Source organism: Hypanus sabinus, chromosome 17 (assembly GCF_030144855.1).
Source record: "Hypanus sabinus isolate sHypSab1 chromosome 17, sHypSab1.hap1, whole genome shotgun sequence".
NCBI lineage: Eukaryota > Metazoa > Chordata > Chondrichthyes > Myliobatiformes > Dasyatidae > Hypanus > Hypanus sabinus.
In genome coordinates, this window is record NC_082722.1 from 36926729 (window position 1) to 36951651 (window position 24923).

Sequence of the window (24923 nt, forward strand, 5' to 3'; positions counted from 1 at the left end):
CGGGGAAGAAGATTTTAAAGATATACTGATGTTGACCTTTTTATGGGCATTGTGGCATCATTGTCTTGTGTTTATAGAAAATTATAATGATGATATTCCTTTAAGATTTGGGAAGTGTGTGCAGCTGCGATTAAGGAAGTGAATACTCTCAAGATAAAATCACACAAGAGCCCTTACCCTGGGAGGTACGTGATGAGTTCTTTGAGTATTGGAATGAAGGGAGTCTTTCTAGCTCTGGGATCCTATTGGAATGATTGGAGGAATTATAATCTGTTCCCAAAAGGAGTCTTAGCAGGAGTTTTGATCTCAAAGCTGGTATCTGTAGGATGAGACAGGGTTAGAAATCTGGGCAAGAGGGGAAGGGTTTGATGGAAATTCTCTTCCTAGGTGTCATGTTTGCACAGCTCGCTTTCTAAACACAGCAGCTGCCACTTGTAAGATAAACAGATGTAAGTAAACTTCCAACTAATATTGTTTTGTTTACTTTCTGGTCATAAGTGGGAGTCATTTTTCAGTTCTTAAAATGTAAATTGTAAGCAGGAATTAGCTTAAAGTTTAAAAACACAGCTTTATAAACAAGCTCTCTATATAAAAGACACTCTGTAGTAAGTACTGTAACTGTACCTACTTTATTGCTGCTCAGGAGTAGAGTATAAGAAAATTGATTGTTTAATTTGGTTTGTTTCTAAATAGATAAGCTGACTAAGTTGCTTAGTACAAGGAAGCTTGTAGAGCAGATGGATAACATCATTTAGCCAGTCAATAACTGATGTGTTTATAGTTGAAAGTTTAATGTACTGAAGGAAGTTAGCTTCACAGCATTAATTGTAGAACTGTGTCTCCAAAATGCTCTTAGACTGTTTGTGTAAAAAGGATATCTGAGGAAATATCATATGCATATGAATTCACCCAAATTGTAGAAAACACAGTATAAATGTAGAGAGCAGTTCAGGCTCATTTGGTTTAAAGAACATCAAGAAACTATGGAAGAAACATGGGGTGAACTAGAATCCATTCCTCTGATTGTGGCTTCTGCAACAGACAATTTGTTTGTCTGCATCATTGGTATATCTTTTCTAGTTTATAGGAAATGCAGCTGTGTTTTGGAAATCCTGTATCCTTTGTGTTTGAGAAATGCTTTGTATTTTAGAAATAGTTCATAATTTAGAAATGTTCAAGCTAGTTTCATGTTCTCCAGACAGCCACAAAACAAGAAACTGGTCAAAGAAAAACATCAACACCCTCCCCCAAACAAAACAACGAATTGCACAAATGGCAACAAGAAAGAATAAGCAAAAATACTGAATATAAAAACACAAGCTCGAAAGAGACATTATGTATAGTTAGCACAATATACATTTTTGGCTTTTAAACCATCCAATAACTCAATTACATCCTCCCTTATTGAGAATCCATCAGGACTGATGTAAAGTGCTAGATTACTTCTGCTTCCACTTCCATAAAAAAGCACTTCTTTTTGATTCATGTTTAGTCCCACTTCTCTTATCAGTATTTACTACCTGGATGCTTGTGTAGATGTGTGGATTTCCCTTTACGTTTTCTGCCAGTTTTACTTCATACTCTTGTTGCCTTTCTTAGCAGCAACAACGCCCACCCTCACCAAACTTCAAATAATAAACCTTATTTTCTCTGCCCAGTATCTGCTGCATGCTTCTTTTAACTCCTTTATTTTACTCTTTCATTCTGGTCATTGAAAAATATTTAGCCTTTAATGCCTTACCATTCCTCTTTATAGACTCTTCTGGTCAAGATGGCACCTGTGTGCAATGTTCTTATGGTCAACATCTTCTGGATAGATCATGAAACCGTATATTGCACTTGTAAGTCTTTCACATTTGTTTTTGGTCTTGAACATAATTTTGAACTGCTGGAGCCTGTGATTTGCAATTTGGAGATCGTTTGGATTGTTTTAGCACTCTGCAGTCTCCAAGAGGATTCTGGGAGACAGAGGAAGTGTGGGTGAACCTCATGGTTAGGAGGCAGTGATATGGTGCACAAGCCGATGTCCAACTCCATTTTGCCAATTAAAGTTTCCATTGTTCACCGATTAAAAGGACAAGAGAGATTTTGAAACATCGTGGCAAACGTGGAAGGTGAGCACCGGCTGCTTGTCTTTTGATCGCTGGTGGGACCGCTCTGCTGCTGGAGAAGGGAGACTGCCTGATAATCACTGATGTGATCACTTTGCTGCTGGACTGGGGAGAAGCTGCAGCTGTGCCCTGAGAACGTTACCCGAATCTTCCGCGTTTTGGATATGGGCTTGGGCTATGGACTCTTTTTCAGTCTTGAAGTTTTTTATATTCTGTGATTTTTGTCAGATCTTTCTCCTTTTATTTGTGTGCGGGTGAAGGGGATTTTGGGGACGATGTGCCTGTTCTGTTTTTGTCCTTTTTTTTGCATGTATTTGGGAGTTGATGATCGTGCTGCCATTCTTTTTCTTTCTTGGTTCCATGGCTATCTGGAGAAGAATAATTTTAGAGTTGTATACTTTGACAATAAATGAACCTTTGACTATATATAAACTATACTTAACACAAGAAAAGTAGCAGCAGAAGTCAACCACCTCGTCCCTCAAGCTTGCTCCACCATTCAATCCAATTGTGGCTGATCAGTCCCAAATCTCAACTCTTGTGGCAGCTTCTCTTAGCTCTAAATTCCCTGATCTTTCAAAAACTAACCTGCCTCCTGCTTAGATACCTCCAGTGATTTAGACTTAACAACTCTTCAGAGTAGAGAATTCCAAAGATTCACCATTCCCTTTGAGTGGAAATTTCCACACACCTTCTATTTTCCACTGGTGCAAACATTGCAACATTTTCCTTGTCACATTCTCTTTGGAACTTGTGTTTCAATCCTTCTAAATTCTAAAGCATATAGATCCAACTTTTGCTTTTTGTGGTAGGACGACATTCTCTTTCAAGAATTAGTTTAGTGAATTTCTTCTGCAACACCTCAAATACAAGTATATCCTATCTTAGGTAAGGTCCAGAACAATGCTTGGGTAATAATAATGCATTTATGCTGTGTATTGAATCACTCCATTAGTTGCAGAGCTGATAAACAATAGTCCAAAGCACAAATATAACTTGCTGTTTAGTATTTCATTTCTGCTCAGTTTTACAGAGTTTTCAGGAAAAAAAAACCCTTTATCATAATCTAGCCAAGCGTTAACTAAGTTGTCAACAAAAAAACAATGATTCACTCTTGTTGCTGAAGCCCTAATGAATTCAGATGTAAGATATGACTTTCAAAATCTCATTCCATCTTTTGGCACCACATTCATTTTGTGTAAGTCTGCAGCAATTTTCTGCCATTAGGAATTTAATATGTATATATGAAATATCTTTTAATGAAAGTGATAATGTGTTATTTATTTCGCAAAGGTGAGAAGTTGCAAGAGAGGTGGGAAGATAAGATGATTTCTCAGTGTGAACAGTATTTCATGTATTTGAGCACTTGAAGCTTGTATGCAGATTGATAGCTTGAGTCATTAAATGATGTTTATGTACGAATAAAACTTTGGTACAACCCATACACTAGCTTGGTGTACCCTATGTTGTCTAAAAGAAATAGTGAGAATGAAAAATTACCATTAAAAATGTTTAATTGTGAAAATTTTAATTTCTATTTAATGGCAATGCTAGCTGTCAGCAATAATTATAGATGATATTATTCTCTCTCTGGTGGATAGATCTTGCACATTCCTGCCAGCATCCTCAATCGAAACTGCTGTTTAATGAATCTCCACATAAAGTCACAGTTTCTCATTCAGTCAAGCTCTCACTGTTTTGTACCACAGCTGTGTAACAACTAAATGAGTGGAGCTGCTGACGTGGGCATATTGTGGCAATACTAATATTTTAAGTATTACCTGCCTGTGTTTCTTGATAAAAGAAATACACTTTAATGATTCTGCATATTGTGATTTAATTTAATTAAATAATTACTGCTGCAGAAATATTTCTACAACTTAGGTGAAAAGCGAAGATAGGATTTCAACTATTACAATAAATAATATGGATTCAGTGGTGAGGTGGCAAAAATAAGCAATTAGACTTTTTAAGTTAATACCTTTTAAAGTCATAAAACAGAACTAAGCAACATTGGAACGGAATTTGAAGATGTCTTGAGCAAATAATTAACGTTTTGGACAATTCTGAATAATAGAATCATAGAGTCATAGAGAAGGGCCTCACAGAAACAAGCCCCTCAGCCCATCTAGTCTGTGGTGAACCATTAATCTGTCTAATTCTATCAACCTGCACCCAGACCATTGCCCTCCATAACTCTCTCATACATGTACCTACCTAAATTTCTCTTAAATGTCAACATCCACCATTTGCACTGGCTGCTTGTTCCCAGTTGGAGTCTCACCCAACCCCAGTGGAAAAAGCCTGTTTGCATTTACTTTATCTATACCCCTCAAAATTTTGTAATTTTATATACCTTTATCCAATCTCTCCTCAGTCTTCTATCTTCTAGGGAATAAAGTCCTAACCTATTCATCCTTTCCCAATAACTCAGAGCCTCAATTCCATCAACTTGTAAATTTTCCCTGTACTCTTTCAATCTTATTTAAATCCTTCCTGTAAGTAGGTGGCCAAAGCAGCACAAAATACTCCAAATTAGGCCTCACCAGCATCTTACACAATTTCAACAATTAAAAGTTTTAAATTAATACTATTTTAAAGTTATAAAACAGAACTGAGTAACATTGGAACAGAATGATTAGCTTAATTGGTTGGAGACAAAGAAAGATGATTCCAATATTCCTGGCCACAATGATGTTTTACTTTATCTTAAGTATGGTTTATTACATGATCATAAATTTATGAATTTGGGATGAGCAGCATAATGTTTGTGACTCATTGAAGCATTTCAAGCTCAAAAATAGCACCTGTGATGTGCATATGTGTGTACATCTACAAAATGAATCACATTTTGAGCGTTGAAGGGAATGGACAGAGTGGATGTGGCAAAGTTGCTTCCCATGGTGGGGGAGTCTAGTATGAGAGGACATGACTTGAGGATTGCAGGGCGCCCATTCAGAACAGAGATGAGAAAAAAAAATTTAGCCAGAGGGTGGTGAATCTATGGAATTTGTTGCCACGGGCGGCAGTGGAGGCCAAGTCATTGGGTGTATTTAAAGCAGAGATTGATAGGTATCTGAGTAGTCAGGGCATCAAAAGTTATGGTGAGAAGGCGGGGGAATGGGACTAAAGGGGAGATTGGATCAGCTCATGATGAAATGGTGGACCAGACTCGATGGGCCGAATGGCCGACTTCTGCTCCTTTGTCTTATGGTCTTATGGACCACTACAACAGAAATTGTGGTAGCAAATAATGGCAAGTGATGTATGGAACAAGTAGATTGTGACAACATTCAATGTGCAATGCTGATTGGATCCTAGTTAGCCTATTTTAGAACTCAATGCTCTAGATAATATCTGTACTTAATCTCCAGTTTAGAAACAAGAAACACTCCCTGCCAATGCAAGTCAAAAAGATCATCAATTACCTGCAGATTGGCGACTGATTTCATCTATTTGTAGCTTCAACTTTAAAAGGCATTTGGTGTTTTCTACTAGTCAACCTGCAGTGCTGTGCCAAATTCTGAAATGCCTCCAAGGATCTTCAAAACACACTTTTATCAAAGAATGTTCAAATCATACCACTTGAAATTTGTCTGCTTATAGGCAACTATAAAGCAAGAAAATCAAATAATGCAGTTTAAAAAAAGACCAAAAACCACTGAGCAGAGAAAGAGAGAGGAAAAAAACACACACTTATCATGCAAACATTAGAAGCAAGCCAACAGCATCCCACACCAAACTGAGACTCAGATCAGCCAGAGTAGGCCCAAGCCAAGCCTCGGTCCCCAATTTTCTCGTCAGCAGAGCAGGAATGCACAGCGGCCGGCTCAGTTCACAGCCTTGGTGCCATGGAAAAAGGAAAGATCATTCGTGGGAGAGGGAGTGAAAATCAGCCCGACTCTTGCCACCATACTCAATACTTGGGCTTACAGTCCATCTAGGCCGATGCTTAAATTGTCCAAGCACCAAGTAGTGCTACGTTCTAGGACCTGAGTCCAGGTGCCTCAATACAACTGGATTGTTCGTGATTTCACCAAACTGACTCAGCACTTAGAGCGATCCAGCTTCACACCCGGATTAGGCGGACAATGACTCCTCTCCAAATCGCTCCTTTCATCTCCGGTAATGATATGAACTCCATCCGTGACCTTGGCAGCTCGAACATGAATATGCTGTGCCTTGGAATGCCCCAGCACTCTAGCTTATCCCACGAACAAGCCTCACTTCTGCCTGCCTCCTCACTATCGGCCGTGATAGTTCACCACAATTTGCTTCATGAAAGATGTTATGTGTAAAGTTTGAAGTCGATTCTCTTGCCTTATGACTTACCAGTGAGCTGTTGCACCTCTCTGGTGGTGCCATCTTGTACCTCTCCATGACTTCAAAGTTTCTGTTCTCAGACATGGATGTATATGGTTGCTTTGCCTTGGAATGAAGCATGGTTGGCTAAATGAGAGAGAACCCATAAAGCAGAACAACCTGCTGGAAGTATAAGCATAAGGAGATGGAGAAGGACCCTAAGGAAGTGCTACATCTGCCCAAGGTGTTTGTCTTCCTAGTTCAGCTATGCAATATTAACAGTATATAAGGAAAAAAGGAGACTGCAAATGCTTCAATTTGAAAAACTCTGGAAATACTCAGTGGGTCAAGCAGAATCTGTGGAGGTAAATTGTTTACATCAATGTTCTAGTTTGAGACCTGAGAGGGGAGAGGAGATATGGTTCAAGTTTAACTTTATTATCAGGCATCATACTGTTGGTGTAGGATATAAACTTACAAAGTGTCCCTAGGGGAGAGGTGACAGAGGCTCTTCCATCCTAAGAGGAAGCTATTCATCTACTCCTGACTAATACGGTCCCTCCCTTTTACTCAAGCCCACAGCTGATCCAGGCTTTTCTTCAATAGACAGCTATTCACACTACATGTACCACATACAGTATGCAATTTGATGACTTTTTGAGCATAGCATAGGCAATTGTCTCTTGCACTGTTTCCTATTACTAAAATAGTTCAGAAACATATTGTTATATATTTAATATTTCAGTAATTTTTGAGAAATAATATAAATATATTATTTGATTAACCGTTCTCTGCTGTTTACATAATTAATTATGAGTAATATGTAAAGGTACATGAACTACATCATGTGAGCCCCTCACTGAATTACAGAGTAACCACATTTTATCCCAGGGTTAGTGTTATTCTTTTGATTAGTTTTGGATTTACAAGACATAACAGTGGCAACAAGAAAGTTTTAAAATGAACCCAAGGTGTCTACCTACTTGTTGAATTGCAATATGTTCTTTCTTTTCAAGGGGGAAGAGAAAGAATTTTGAGTAAAATTAAAGCACAGCACTTCTTTTTTCTTCCAAAGTGTTGTGAGATGCTTAAGTTTAAAAGGCAGAAAATAGATAAAATCCATAAACAGATAGTACTGGGTGATAATAATAATAAATAAAGCAAAAATAGCTGACTACATTGAAAAGGTAGATGCACAAAAGATAACTGGCTGAGGCAGACTGAGTGAATTGAACAGTATTTTCAAGGGAATGCAATAGCCGATGAGAAACAGGTGTCAGTTTTGCTGTGTGTAATAGATGGCAAAACAGTTCGCTAAGAACTTTAACTGCTCCAATCACACCAGCTGAAAAGAGCTTTGCTTATATTATGAAAGTAAAGCAGGAAAATTTAGAAGGGAAATCATTGTTGATTGCAGAATGTATTTGGTTTCATAAGCAGAATCACAAGGAAAGGAAGTTCATTTCTCACTTGCATGACTGAATTGAAGAGTGAGTGTTGTTAGTTCAAGATAAGCTTAACGATGCACTAAGAAATCATTCAGTTTGTGGAATGTTGCAAGAAAGCATTCAATAATGGCTCCTAACTGAAGCACAACTCACATTTAAGAGAGAAGTTGAAATCACTGTATCCTCATCTACCCTCTTGGTGCACATAAATGATCCACTGTGAGTATATCCCAAAGAATTCTCTCCAATAGCTTCCCTACTACTGACATGAGGCTCAATAGTGTACAGATTTTAGATTATCCCTGGTTCCCTTCTTGAATAAAGGGACAATATTAGCTACTCACCAGTCCTCCAGGACTTCACCTGTGGCTCAAGAGAACACAAAGATATTGATCAAGGCCACAGCATTCTCATCTCTTGCTTCTCTCAATAACATGGAGTATGTCCCATCATCTCCTGGGGACTTGTCCATCTTAATGCTCACTAAGAGACCCAACACAACCTCCTCCGTTGACTGTCCCTGATTAGTAGTTTAATTCTCTCTATCCCACTCTCCCTTTTAGCTCACTCTCTATCTTTTCTAAAATATCAAAACACTGGGACATTAGGCACCTATTCCTGTCCCTCTCTCAACTAAATCTCTGTAATGGTCACAACATCATATTTTTATATACTGATCCATGCTCTAAGATGTTCACCTTTATCCATAATATTCTAGCATTAAAATAAACACATTTCCAACTATCTATTTCTTTGCTCCTGCCTGTTTTACTGGCCCAGGCATCTACCTTCTTTTCCATCACTCTACTGTCTGAGCTGATGCTCTGGTTTCCATTCCCCTGCCAGATTAGTTTAAACCCTCTGGAGTAGCACGAGTGAATCTGCTGACTAGGAGATTGGTTCTCCTCCAGTTCAGGTGCAACCCAACCACCTTGTACAGGTCATCCCTGTCCCAGAAGAGGTTCCAATGATCCAAGTACCTGAAACCCTGCCTCCTGTTTCAATTCCTCAGGCACGCAATCATCGGTACTGTCATCCTATTCTTACCCTGACTACACGTGGCACTTGGAGTAATGCAGAGCCCTGAGGTCCTGGCCTTCAGCCTATTTTTTAACTCCCTATACTCTCTGTGCAGGACCTTTTCCCTCTTTCTACCAGTGTCATTGGTGCCAATGTGTGCCATGGCTTCTGGCTGCACGCCCTCCCCCTTGAGATTTTTCTGCAGCCATTCTGAGGCATCCTGGACCCTAGCACCTGGGAGGCAGCATGCCATTCTGGGCTCTCTTCTGCAGCCATAGAATCTTCTGTCCATCCCTCTAACTACCTAGTCTCCTTTCACTATCTTGACTTTACCCTTCCCTGATGGACCTCATAGCCATCTATAGTGCCACTGGCTTGGCTGCTTATAGGTCATTCTCACCCCCCCCCCCCCAGCAACATCCAAAGGGGTATACTTATTGCTGAGGAGAATGGCCACAGAGGAAGCCCGCATTGACTGTTTACTTCCCATGCTTCTTCTGGTGCTCACCCACCTTCTACCTGAAGCCTGCACTTTGGTTATGACCACCTCAGTAAAAGTTTCATCTATGAAGTATTCAGACTCCTGGATGGTGCTGAGTAAGTCCAGCTCCATCTCCAGTTCCTCTTCCTGGTCAGTCAAGAGCTGAAGTTGGGGGCAGTTTTCGCCAATATAATTACCAGAGAGACTGTTATCTAAAATCCCTCAACCTGCATTCCACTGTCTTAAGCATGATCCTGCCAACATTGAATTAAAAACTAAGGATTTACCTACAGCAAAGAAAAAAGCTTACCTGTTCTTACCCGTGCTTCTTTTTAAAAAATATTTTATTTATAATTTTCTATAAACTACAACGAAGAAAAGAAAATCAATAACATATAGAAGGATCATTGCCATATAAACAAAAGTAACAGTAATACATGTCTTAACAAATAAGCAAGTCACCCATCTTAAAAAAGGAAAAAAAAGAAAAAGGAAGAAAAGCACCCAATGCATCACCTATCCGATTCCAAGCCAACCACTATATGAGATTGACTTTTATTACCCCAGAACTACATATTGTAATAAAAAAGAGGGGGCAGCCTGCTACCTGATCAGAAAAAAACAAAAGTCAAAAAAAAGCTGGAAATGAAGGGTCTGATTATCAAGGGAAAAAAGAACAAACACCTGTCAATCTAGTTGAGAGGAAAATATTCGAGAAAAGATCCCCACACCCTATGGAACTTTATGTCCGAATTAGAAAGTGAGTAGTGAATCTTTTCGAGATCTAAACAAGACATAATATCTCTAAGCCATTGAGCATGGGTAGGGGGAACTACATCTCTCCATTTAAGGAGTACTGCTCGTCTGGCTAGAAGAGAGGCAAAAGACAATGTTCATTGTTTAGCCGGGGTCAAATGCTTGTCAGGGTCTCGAGGAATACCAAAAAGAGTGATCAAAGGATCAGGTTCCAAATGACAATTTAATATAGAAGATAAATTAAAAAAAATCTTTCCAAAATTTTTCCAGAGTAGGACAGGCCCAATACAAATGGAAAAGGGAGGCCTCACCTCCTTTGCATTTGTCACACCGGGGACTAATATCAGGATAGAATTTCGCCAATTTGGTTTTGGACATATGAGCCCTGTGGACGACTTTAAACTGCAGGAGACAATGACGAGCGCATAAAGAGATTGAATTGACGGATTTAAGAATTGAATATCCCAAACCTTGTCGGACAAAGAAAAACCTAAGTCATGCTCCCAAGCAGTTTTAATTTTATCACAAGGGGCTCGTCTGAGAATCATAAATTTAACAGGAATAGTAGAAATTATGCCTTTGCCCAAGGGTTCATTTGAAGGAACAAGTCTACAACATTTTTATCAGGTTGTTCAGGAAAATGTGGTATTAAAGGGCTAATAAAATGTCTAATTTGGAGGTATCTAAAAAATGAGCATTTGGTAAATTAAACTTTATAGACAACTGCTCAAAAGACGCAAACCAATTGTTTATAAGAAGATCTTCAAAACGCCTGATACCTCTCCTACACCAGTCTTGGAATGTGGAATCCTGCATAGATGGTTGAAATAAGTGATTGTATAGAATAGGACTAGAGAGGGAAAAACTATAAAGACCATGGTATTTTCTAAATTGAGCCCATATTCTCAGTGTATGCCTGATTACAGGATTAAATAGATTTTGGCAATTGGCAAGGAAGAACAAATCCAAATAAAGCTGGAATAGATAATTTCTTATAAGCATTTAATTCCAATGCCACCCATGTTGGACAAACAGACTGATTATAAAAGTAGGACCAAAAGATAATACTACGAATATTGGCTGCCCAATAATATGAACGAAAATTAGGCAATGCCAAGCCACCTTCTCTTTTAGGCTTTTGAAGATGAGCTTTATTGAGTCTGGGCTGTTTACCCTTCCATAGGTATGATGAGATAATAGAATCTAAAGAATCAAAAAAAACTTCAGGAATAAATATAGGTAAAGATTGAAATAAGTATAAAAATTTAGGGAGAATATACATTTTAATTACATTAACTCACCCAATTAAAGACATGGACAGAGGTGACCACTATGCTAATCTCTGTTTTGTAAAATTTAAAAGATTATTGAAATTCTCATCAAACAGTTGATTGTAGTTCCTTGTTACGATAATACCAAGATAAGTAAAACAATTGTTTACTATTTTAAAAAGGAGATTGTGAAATTCTACTTCTTGTTCTTCCTTATTTATCGGAAAAAGTTCACTCTTATGTAGATTAAGTTTGTATCCGGATAGCTGACTAAATTTATTGAGAAGTGAAAACAACAAAGGTAAGGAGGTGGTCGGGTTTGATATAAAAAGTAAGAAATCACGATGTATAGAGAGACTTTGTGCTCAAAACCACCCCTCCAGATCCCAGTCAGTTCAGTACAACTGCGAAACGCAATTGCCAATGGCTCGATAGCCAGATCAAATAACAGAGGGCTTAAAGGGATCCGTGCTTCTCTCTGAAACCATTGGGTTTTGCATTGGTTCTGTTTCACATTGACCAGATTCAGCACAAAACATGCTTCAACATTCAGAACTTGCCACTGTTTATGGCTTACTATTCCCCATAGTTAATTTATTTGTAGATATTGAACTCTGATATCAGTATATTTCTCATTTGAAATGGCATCTGCATCAACCACACCTCCGATATTTATCATTTATAACCTTGACCTTCAAAAAAAAGGTTAGCTCCATCTAAATCAGAAACAATTGGAAATGCTAGGTTCCTATATGAGTTGGGAAATTGTAATGATTTAGGTTTGTGTGTAAAACATTATGATCTTGATTCCATAGATCAGTCTTATTTAAAAGTCATCACAGAGATATACAAAGTCTCTTTCTGTTCATCCATAAACTGCCTGTAAATTGTCATCCTACTCAAATATTTAGTTTTTGTATAAAGCCATGAGGATAAACCTTCATACTCAAGATATTAGTCAGTTATTTGGATTGAAAACAACCCAGAGAATTTAATAATCCAGGCCTGCTGAGAGGATTTGCAAGTGTCTTAAATTATGCCTGGAATGATATGGGAGGTCATGCAGATAGGTAATGTTGAAAATTATAGCATGTCTGAATGTCTAACAATGTCAATCAAATCTAAACCTATTTCATAAATAGCCATCTATAAATGAACAAGAAAGGGCATCAGAATATCACATTTTTCCTGTGAAAAGAAATCTTTGGAAGCTACTTTGTTGCTTGCAATATGAGCCTCCTTGTATATAGGATATTATTTAGTTTGAACTACTAAATGTCCTTCAGTTTAACTTCCTATCTGCTGCTATATTATCATATTTCTCTTTTCTGTGACAGATGTGTCGGGGCCTGAGGTTGATTTACTTTTCCATGGCCCTTAGGTTGGCTCCGAGCTCATCTTCCTGTGATAAACTGCAGTTAAATAGTACCTACACATTTAGTCTCAACCTAATTAACTGTGGTTAACCACAATGGCATTTACAGCCTGACTGGTATCAAATTCACCACCTTCAGCACTTGGATGTTTACTTCACACCTGTTCAATATCCACTATCACAATTCAACAACTGTTCACTTGAAACCAAGAGATGCCTATCTTGCTGGCTATTGTTAGAGACCCTTGCCACATACATCAACTGTCCACTAAAAATGTGCATCAGGGAAAAGCTACAGTTTGCTTTAACCATAGAAATTTAACCCACGTTGAATTTACCATTGTAATTTAGTATTTTGGTACTAGGTACTGGCAAACAAACCTTAGTCATTGAAACTAAGCTTTGCCCTTCATATCAATTAGAAAGTGATGAGGAAATATTTGGATCTTGATTGATTGTTTATAATTCATTAGGTTTTGTTTATTATTTTTGAGGAGCGTGGTTTTGCATAGAATCAATGATGTGATCACATTATCAGTGGAGCAAGAGAAGGAATCATTTAGCTTCAGTCACATCCCTCTGAGCTTCACGACTGCCCTTCGAATTGAAAACTAGCATCAGCTGCATATGCAGAGTTATGGAATGACTCATGCTGAGTTCTTTATTGGTAAGGGCTTTAGCACACAGACAATGAATGTCTGCTGCAAATGTGCACAGCGGGAAGATTGTAGGGTAACTTGATGTGTTGATTTGATGTTGTGCTGCCACTTTGAGCTCATAGCTACAACTAATGAGTGGCCACCAGGAGTAGGAAGAATCCACACCTGTGGTATCTAAATGAAATATTATACCCTGACTTTATTGTGGCTGTTGGTGCAACCTACAAGCATTTGACATTTTCTATAGTTGTTGCAAGTTGAAGTACTTTACTAGGTCAGTGGTAATAAGTGCTTGAAGACTTTTTGATGACTTCAAAAGTTCTATCTATTTACTTGGCTGTGATTTTAGGCTTCTCCATTGATTGTTCCTGGATATCCTGCAAAGGAACAGTTTAAATGATGGGATTTTGGAGAGGGGAGGAGAGAATGTATAAGCATGTGTCTCATACCAGATATTCTCTCTGTCAGGGCCTTCACATATCTAGAAAGTGTAAATGGGCCTTGGGGATGAAAATTCCTTAAGGAAACTATTTACTTTGAGTGTGCACTGACCCCATTTTCACCATGCACCAGTTCAGATGGACAAGTTGGACCCATGGGTTTTCAATAATGCATTGTACCTCATGTGTACCAAAACTCCTGACGTTCTTTCCACTATTTACAAGACATAAATCAACAATTGATAGAATGGTTTCTCTGTGCCTTAACGTATGCAATACCTTTAACTTAGAGTCTTCAGTATAATCTAGGACAAAATAAGTACCTTATTGGCACTGTTCATGCCATCCTAGACATTTATTCCCTTCACCCCTGGAGCACTGTGGTGTGTGTCATTGACTGAATACCTAGATTACTTTGACACCTTCTAAGCTGACAATACTTCCCTTCCAGAAGGGTAATATAATCAAGTGCCTTGGGAAATTACCACTCACAAGTCATGAGTCACAAATTGTCCTGATGTGGAAATGCATTACAGTTCCTTCATCATCACTCAGTCTGAATCCTAGAATTTCCAGACCCAACTGTGGGAGTAGTCTCAATTTGTGGCTTGAAACTGTTCAAAATGAGGGCTTCACCAATCATTCAAGGCTAGCTGGGGATGAGCAAGAAGAGGTGGACTTGCCCATGATGCTCAAATCTTGCCTGTGAAATAAAATAGAAGACATATGGTGGGGTTAGTAAGAGTCTGCTTCATTAGCTTAGCTAAATGCAGCTGCAGTATCTCAGAAGTCACTGATGATATATTAGTCAGTACCAAGGAGTAGAGAATGAGATAATATATTGACAAGCCTTCAACACACTGGTCATCACTGCACAAGTTTAATTGTCACAGCTCATTACAATGATAAGAACATGAAAATGGAAACAGGAGGAGGCTATTTGTCCTTTTGGACACACTCCACCTCTCAATAAGATCAGTGCTGATGGAGTGGCCAACATAATTTTCCTGCACTAACCCCATGTCCATAATATCCAAAAGTCTATTGGTCCCTGTCTTGCATATATCCGGCATCCTTATATTGTCAAGGCAACCTTATATTAGAAATAAATATGCATCCAGGAGATCACCTCTCATTATCCTTGGCTCTTGAAAGCAGAAACACAAGTTGCTTAATCTATTGGACAAATGCCCCACCCTAGGAACCAATCTGGTGAGCTTTTGAATGCTCTCTGTGTCACAAATACATCCTTCTATCAGTAGGTGACCACATCCGTATATGCACCAGAAACAGTACTAGCAATGCTCGATACAACAACTGAATGGTATCTTTACTCTTATACTACTATAATTTTAATTTCCTAATTGCTTACTTAACCTCCACATTAACTTAATATGAATTCCTTAATTCATATTGAATATGAGTTCCTTTCAATTCTTACGATTTAATAATATTCTGGTGTTCTACTTAAACTTTGTGGCCGCTTTATTAGCTACCGCTTGTACCTAATAAAGCGGCCACTGAGTATATTTTCATGGTCTTCTGCTGCTGTAGCCCATCTCCTTTAAGGTTCGATATGCTGTATACACTTCTGCATACCGCTGTTGGACTCATATCAGCTTGAATGCGTCTAGACATTCTTCTCTGACCTCTCCTATTAAGGTGGCATTTTCACCCACAGAACAGCTGCCATTGGATGCTTGGTTTTGGTTTTTCACACTAGTCTCTTTAAACTCTACAGACCACTGTGCATGAAAATCCCAGGAGATCCGCAGTTTCCGAGATACTCAAACCTCCCTGTTTGGCATCAACAATCATTCCACGGTCAAGGTCAATTAGATCACATTTCTCTCCTATTCTGATGTTTGGGCTAATCAACAACTAAATCTCTTAACTTTGTCTGCATGCTTTTATACATTGAGTTGCTGCCATGTGATTGGCTGATTAGATATTTAGAAGATTATGGCAAAGTTTGGTTTGCCCTGGCAGATTTATCACTATGGTCAAACGGTTTCACAACGGGACGTCAGCTCATGAGTTTGACGATGATGGATGGTGACTCTTCTGTTGCTTTCTCAGTCAAAAATGGTGTCAAGCAGTGATGCGTGCTGGTGAGCATAGAACATAGAAATCTACAGCACATTACAGGTTCTTTGCCCACAATGTTGTGCCAATCGTGGAACCTACCCTAAAAACTGCCTAGAGTTTCCCTACTGCATAGCCCTCCATTTTGGTAAGCTCCATGTATCTATCTAAGAATCTCCTAAAAGACCCTATTGTATCCTTCACTGGCAGTGCATTCCACACACCCACCACTCTCTTGGTGAAAACCTTACCTCTCACATCCCCCCTGTACCTACTTCCAGGCGCCTTAAAACTATGCCCCCTCATGTTAGCCACTTCAGCCCTGGGAAAAAGCCTCTCGCTATCCACATGATCAATGCCTCTCATCACCTTATCCACCTCTATCAGGTCACCTCTCAACCACTGTTGCTCTAAGGAGAAAAGCTCAAGTTCACTCAACCTATTCTCATAAGGCATGCTCTCCAATCCAGGCAAAATTGTAAATCTCCTCTGCACCCTCTCTATAGTATCCACATCCTTCCCGTAGTGAGAACTGGAAATGTGCAGTGGTGTCAAATATCCTGTATCTGGACAGAAGATCTGTAATTTTTGGGAAAGAGTGAACGGCTGCTCTGTCTGGGGCCAACCTTGCTAGAGCAGCCTTCGCCCTTTTCTGATACTCGCCTTGCTCGTATTTAAAGGGGACTTGCCTCAACCAAGCTGACACTGGGAACTTGACTCAGTGGGTGCATTTGAAGTGGTTTACATATTTGGCTCTCACTTTGAGACCCCCAACCCTGTCTTACTAGGCACCTCCCATTTTTTGAGTGACACTCTACTCCACCAGCTAGTTGGCCAACTGAGCCCCTGATGACCCTTCCCAAAAATCTGACTAATAGTCAGAAGATCACACTTCTACTACCATTCTAAACTGGCCATTGATTTATCCTCCTCAACTACTAATTGCCCGGTGCAAATACTGAATGTAATGCCTGACTGCTCTTCACACCTTTAACCAGTTATTGCTTTCCACGAGCAATTGAACTCGCCCTCATGTTCTTTGCATCCAACGATAGGGTTACCAATGGCAGTCTAACCTCAACCCTCCCACCCAACCCCCAGACCCCTCAGTGCCAGCCTGTCGATCCTGCATCTCCATCCTTGGGTCCTTTATTCCCCATTATAGCTCTGTTACCTGAAGTTACCTGCAATGGTACCTGGAGAGGGATGGGTTCCACCAGGTTTCAGATGCCCAAGACATGCTGTATGATGAGTAATCACCAAAATGCTGGGTGCAAAAAGCTTGTCTCACACACATACACACACATACACTTCCTCGCCCCCCACCCCCTGCGGAGGCCACAATTCAGAAGTGCTTGATTCACTTGTTCTGAAATTCCCACCTGTTCAAATGATATCTCTGGTGCATACTGTTGTTCGGAGTGCTGATAAGACATAAAATATGACTGAAATAGTCTGTTGTCTTCTGGTGATTTAATTTATTAAATTGTTGAAGGTCTCTTTAACCTGCTGGTATTGAAAAAATGACTGGTTCCCAACACAGTTTTGAAGATCCTCACAGTTAATTTTGGGATTTCAACTGGATGTAAGCATAAAAAACTGATTATATGGAAATTTAAAGTAACAAACAGTCATGAAAACCATGAAAAATTAACACCAATAATGAGTTCATAAATCAAAGTATTTTTGACAGGAAAGCTTTAAACAGTCTATCACTCGTACTTGATTACAGAAACAGAGTATTAAAGATGTACTTTAAGTACATGGATTAGCAAAGCTTTACTAGATCAGGTCCTTGCCTCAGCTTCCTTAACTTGAATTATTTTGTTCAGACACCTATCTAAATTCCTTTGACAGGGTAAATTAAGGATAATATTAACTCAAAGGAAGAAGCTTATACAGTTGTCAAAAATAGCAGTGAGCATGAGGGTGGAGAGTACTTTAGAACTCAGCATAGGAAGACCAAGGAATTGGTAAAGAAGAGTAAGACAGAATGAAAGTGAACTGCAAGAAACATAAAAATAGACAATAGGAGCTACTATTGGTATATGAGGAGGAAAAGACTAACATAGTTTCCTCATAGACAGAGATAGTAGAAATGTTCATGGGGAGTAAGGAAATGACCTATGGAAATGCTCTATACCAACTGCTGTGTGGCTCAGTGTACCTCCGAAGTCATCTACAAATTTGCTGATGACACCATTGTAGTTGGCATAATCATGGATAGTGTCAAGGAGATAGCTATTTGAGTGGTATCTTGACAGCAAATTTGAGCCCAATGTTAAGTTTTGTAACTCCAAAAGTTTAAACTAATACAAAGGAAAACAAGAGAACCAAGAGATTCAAGTCTAACTTCAACTTTTACTTTAAGCGAGATGCGCACATATCATGTGTTAGCATCATGACATATGCAGTTCACGTATTTGTACATATAACCCGTATATTTCTTGGGAGCCTTCGCTCCGGAGTCCGGTGCTGATATCACTGCGCCACCAGCCGGCCTAGTTTCTGTTTCGATATTGCAATTTTGTTCAGGCTCACTTTCATTCCTGACTGCAATTCAGTACTGTCTCTGCTGTTTCCATTGATACAGCCATTTCAATGGCTTTTTTAAATGTTCTGCTTCAATTAGGAGCCATTTTTTGAAAGTATTCTTGTGAGCTTCCACAAACTAAACAATCTCTTCATGTGTCATTAAGCCCATTACTGAACAGACAATGGTCAAATGATCTTTTCAATTCAGCCACGTATGCTGAAATGGATTCCCATTCCTTTCCATTCCACTTATGATACCTAAAGCATTCTGCAATCAATAATGGTTTCAGTTCTACATGTTTCTGAAATACTCTCGTGACGTCAGCAAAGCTCATTTTGGCAGGTTTGTTTGGAGCAGTTAAACTTCAAAAATAACTGTATACCTTTAAACCCAATGCACTCAGCAATACGGTTATTTGCTTCTCATTGGCTATTCTGTTTGCTTCAAAATACTGTGTTATTTATATCTATACATTATACATGAGCCAGTTAACTGTTGAGCAAATGAATGCATCTATCTCTCCATTGTAGCCTGCCATTTCTGCTCCTTTTTTAATGATTTTTATCATCTGGTGCTCACTGTTTAAGAACCCATGAATTCTTCTATTTGCTGCCTCATTTTTAACTCTTTTGTGCCTTCCCTTCCGAAGAACATGGGCTGCGCTGCTATTTTTAACTCGAATGTTTCGCTGCATTTCCACATGTAGATAGTCGGCTCTGGTTCATTTTGAAAATACTTTGATACCACTGTTATGTTCTGCAGCTCCAAAACATTAAACAAATTCAAGGAAATCCAGCAGAGCTGGGAATGTGAGTCTAACTTCATTTATTTACTTTAAGCGAGGTGTGTGTATATACATATACACACACAAGATTACTTGAATATTACTAAAATAATAAATACACAACAAATGTCAGCAAAACCAAAGATCTGATGGTGGGCTTTAGGAAGATGTATTCAGGCAAAAAGACGTTTGTCCTCATTGAAGAATGTTTGGTGGAAGAAATAAGCAGCTTTGAATTAATACTCCCGTACTGCTAGCACAAGACACAACCATGAATCAGAATCAGGTTTATTATCACTGGCATGTGACGTGAAATTTCTTAAATTAGCAGTAGCAGTTCAATGCAATACATAATCTAGCAGAGAGAGATAATAATAATAAATAAAGCAGAATAATAGTAAATAAACAAGTAAACCAATTATGTATATTGAATAGATTTTTTAAAAATATGTAACAACAGAAATACGGTATATTAACAAAAGGGAGGTAGTGTCCAAAGCTTCAATGTCCATTTAGGAATCGGATGGCAGAGGGGAAGAAGCTGTTCCTGAATCACTGAGTGTGTGCCTTCAGGCTTCTGTATCTCCTACCGGAAGATAACAGTGAGAAAAGGACATGCCCTGGGTGCTGGAGGTCCTTAATAATGAATGCTGCCTTTCTGAGACACTGCTCCCTAAAGATGTCCTGGGTACTTTGAGGGCTAGTGCCCAAGATGGAGCTGATTAGATTTACAACCTTCTGCAGCTTCTTTCGGTCCCGTGCAGTCGCCCCTCCATACCAGACAGTGATGGAGCCTGTCAGAATGCTCTCCATGGTACAAATATAGAAGCTTTTGAGTGTATTTGTTGTCATACCAAATCTCTTCAAACTCCTAATGAAGTACAGTCTCTGTCTTGTCTTCTTTATGACTTCACCGATATATTGGGACCAGGTTAGATCCTCAGAAACCAAGGAACTTGTGGCTGCTCACTCTCTCCACTACTGATCCCTCTCTGAGGATTGGTATGTGCTCTTCTTACCCTTCCTGAAGTCCACAATCAGCTCTTTTGTCTTACTGATGTTGAGTGCCAGGTTGTTGCTGTGGCACCATTCTGGTTGGCATATCTCACTCTTGTACGCACTCTCATCACAACCTGAGATTCTACCAACAATGGTTGTATCATCAGCAAATTTATAGATGGCGTTTGAACTATGCCTAGCCACGCAGTCATGTGTATAAAGAGAGTAGAGCAGTGGGCTGAGCACATACCCCTGAGGTATGCCAGTGTTGATCATCAACGATGAGGAGATGTTATCACCAATCCGCACAGATTGTGTTCTTCCGGTTAGGAAGTTGAGGATCCAATTACAGTGGGAGGTACAGAGGCCCAGGTTCTGCAACTTCTCAATTAGGGTTGTGGGAATGATGGTATTAAATGCTGAGCTATAGCCGATGAACAGCATCCTGACATAGGTGTTTGTGTCATCCAGGTGATCTAAAGCCATTGAGAATGTGTGTGCCGTTAGCCAATTGTGGTGATCGGCAAATTGCAATGGGTCCAAGTCCTTGCTGAGGCAAGAGTTCAGTCTAGTCATAACCAACCTCTCAAAGCATTTCATCACTGTCAATGTGAGTGCTACCAGGCAATAGTCATTAAGGCAGCCCACATTATTCTTCTTAGGCATCGGTATTATTGTTGCCTTTTTGAGGCAAGTGTGAACTTCTGCCCATAGTAGCATCTCTTATTTTAGAAGTTGAAATAGATTCAGCATGTCATCAAAGACTCTGGTATACTTCTACGGATGTACGGAAGACATTCTGACTGGTTGCATCATAGCGTGGCATGGAGTCTCCAATGCATAAATATGCAAGATGCTATAAAGGTGGGTGCACTCATCCACATCCATCAGGGGTACTGTTCTCCCCAACATCAAAATCACCAAGTGGTGATATCTCAGGAAGGTGGCATCCATCATTAAAGGCACCTACCATCCATCCCTTGACCTTTAATTAATGCTCTCATCAGGTAAGAAGTACAGGAGCCTGAAGACCAACACCTTAAGATTCAATGACAACTTCTTCCCCACTGCCATATGGTTCTGAAAAAAAAAATACTATCTCGGACTTATTTCCCTCAAATTGAATTAATATCATTATGTTTGTTATTTTACCATGTAGGCTACGTATAGTTTATGTGAATTTATGTTTGTGTAATTTATATGTGTAATGCACTTTCCTGCTGCTGCTAAAAGCTGATATTTATGATGTTGATACCTTGGGTATATATGCGCATCACAATTAAACCTGAACTTGAAACACAGAAGCATAGAAAACCTATAGCACAAGACAGGTCCTTCGGCCCACAAAGTTGTGCCGAACATGTTCCTACCTTAGAAACTACAAGGCTTACCCATAGCCCTCTATTTTACTAAGCTCCATGTACCTATGAAATGGTAGGTAAATTAACAAACACTTTGTGCTTGAGTTTGTAGAAGGAATGTTGGAGAACCAATGCTCCAGACAGAATAAGGAACTGAATGAAATTAATTTGAGTAAAAAAAACAAAGTGCAAAAAGTTAGTGGAGCTGACAAATAATTCCTTAATTACATCTGAGTTTGTTGGAGAAGAGGTAGTTGTTCACTACCAGGATGAACTTGTGAGCTTTTTGAACCTCAAAGCTTGAATCTCCTTCTCTTTTTTGATGTTCTCTTGAGATCAAAGATAATTTATTCCCCCTTAAGTTCTGTTGATCTTCAGCTGGTTAATAAATCCTACACCATATCTACAAATTGCCACTTTGGGATGGCCGTGCATGGCAACACTGTTGGGTGGATGAATGAGATTTTGCTTTTTTTGCCCCTTTGGCTCTTGGCACTAAATGCCCAAGATTAGAATTCCAAATTATTCATGTAGTTGTACAGTATATATAATGACTTTCGCAGTAATTGTGGATAGGGAGCACTTCTTGTATAAGATTAGCATTCGTGTCCTTATTAAAAGGGATGCTTAAATAATAAGCTATTTTCGCTATACTATATGATGTTTTCAGGTGTTTCATTTTTTGTTACAAGTGCCCAGATAACAGTGAATGACTGCTACCAATTGTCAACCCCAACCCAATACAACATTAGGAGAAGTAGTGAAGAACACAAAGAAATCCAATCCTTATTCTTGAAATATCATGCTGGCAACAGTCGTCTAATCTCTTCTGCTTTGACATGGCCTTTGGTGCAGTACAAGTGAATGCTGGGAGTTTAATTTATAATATGTAGTGTTCAGTGAATCTGGCCTTACTACCCTTCTCTACACAGTCAAGAGGGAATAATGACCACACCTGGAAGCCGACACTCACCAGCAGCCCATTTTAACCACTGCTCTGTCTCCAAATGGATATTACAAAGAGAACATTGCTGATGAAAATCCAGTAAATATATAGTACTAGCTAGGTTAAAATACTTACATTTATACACAGATTTATTAATGGAGTTATTTAACAGCTTATATCATGTAAAATATGAAGTATGATAATTTAAATGCTTCTAAATTGAAAATCATTAGCTTTTGGGAGAAACAAAATAGATTTTAGGCTTGAATGGACACATTTTTCAAGGAGTGAGTTAACAAAGGAACTGAAGGGTTGGCTCTAGTCCAGCTGAACATCACTGAACCTGAAAATAAATTTTAAAGGTGAAAGTCAAGCAGAATCCAATTGCTGAATCCAACTTTTCTCTGAAGGTATTGTTAATGAAAAGTATAAAGTGTTTTTAATGATAACCTTGAAGCCAGTGCCCAGTTTACCTGGCTTTTTTCACCACATCCTCAAAAAGGTGATTCAACTAATCATACAGATGAACCCATGAATGATTCAACACCCTGTGTTGTGAGCTGTTTGTACCATGTTCTTGTTTCTCATCTGGTTATGGCGTCACAAATACTCTACAGTGGCTGATTGCTATTAAAACTTCGTAATTTTGGAAGTATTTAACTTGTCAATACAATCACATTGTTAGCTACAATGATGGAAATGTGCATTTATTGCAGACAAAAGATCATTTTGTCCCAGCTTATTAATGCAGTTGGCTTCCTGGAACAACCAAAGAATAGTACTTGTTAACAGAATTCCAGTGCATTTACATTGTGGACTTTAGTGAATGTTTCTGAATTATAAAGAATATTCTCCCACTGAGAAATGATATCCAGTTAGTTTGTATGGGCCATATATTATGCTGCTGATTTAATTTCTTGACATCTTGGCAGAATGTTACTCATAAGTAATTATAGTAGAACCAAGAATGCATTTTTTAGCCTTTCTGTCTCAAATGAGAGAAGTTATAGAAGCAATAGTAAGAGAACGTTCTAAAATTATTCATCTGTATAGGCAGCATCTGTGGAGAGGAAATATAGTGCACAGCTTCTGCAGAGTCAAAGAGTAATACAGCAGAAAAACAGGCTCTTCAATCTAATTGGTCCATGCTGACAACAGCCCCAGCTAGTCCCAGTTGCCTGTGTTTGGTCCAAAACTCTCTAAGCCCCATCCGCCATGTAACTTTTTTTTATTGAAATTTTTCTAAATTGCAGTAAGAGGCAGAGACGGAAGACGTAAAAGAAGCTCGGAGAGAAGCTATTATTTTTTAACTGATCGCAGCAAAGAGGCTAGACTACGCAACGCATGAAAGTCAGTCCGTGAGGCAGCAGGAGAATTTAAATAGCGAGCAGAGGCTGAGTATGATTTTCACTCCAGGTGAGGTAAGGCTGGGTAAGCTCCTTTAATTAATCTAATTAGCTTAGGAGTAGGGAATGGAGGCAGCAGTTAGGAAGCTGAGTGCTCCGTTTGCAGTATGAGGGAAGTCAGGGCGAGCACTGTTATCCTGCAAAAGATGCATCCAGCTGCAGCTCCTGACAAACCATGTTAGGGAACTGGAGCTGAATGAACTTCGGATCATTTCGGAGGCAGAGGCAGAATTAGACAGGAGTTTCAGGGAGATAGTCACCCCTAGGAGTCAGGAGACAGGTAGTTGGGTGATTGTCGGGAGAGGGGAGAAGAATAGACAGGAAGAGCAGAGCACCCCTGTGGCCATTCTCATCAACAATAAGTATACCGTTTTGGATACTGTCAGTGGGGAAGACCTACCAGGGACAAGTTGCAGTGGTTGCATCTCTGGCACCGAGACTGGACCCTCAGCTCAGAAGGGAAGGTGAGGGAAAAGAGGAGGGCAGAAGTGATAGGGGATTCGATAGTTAGGAGGGACAGATAGGAGGTTCTGTGGAAGAGATCGAGAATCCTGGATGGTCTGTTGTCTCCCTGGTGCCAGGGTCCGCGATATCTTGGATCGAGATCTCAGTATTCTCAAGAGAGAGGGTGAGCAGCCGGATGTCATGGTCCATGTAGGGACCAGTGACGTGGATAGGAAGAGTGAGGAGGTCCTGAAAGGTGAGTTTAGGGAGCTAGGTGCCAAGTTAAAGGACAGGACCTCCAGGATAGCAATCTCAGGATTGCTACCAGTGCCACGTGCCAAAGGTGGGTTTAGAAATAGAAAGAAAGTGCAGATCAACACGTGGCTGAAGACATGGTGCAGGAGGGAGGGCTTCAGATTTGTAGATAATTGGGCAGTTTTCCAGGAGAGGTGGGACCTGTTCCAATGGGACAGGTTACATCTGAACTGGAGGTGGACAA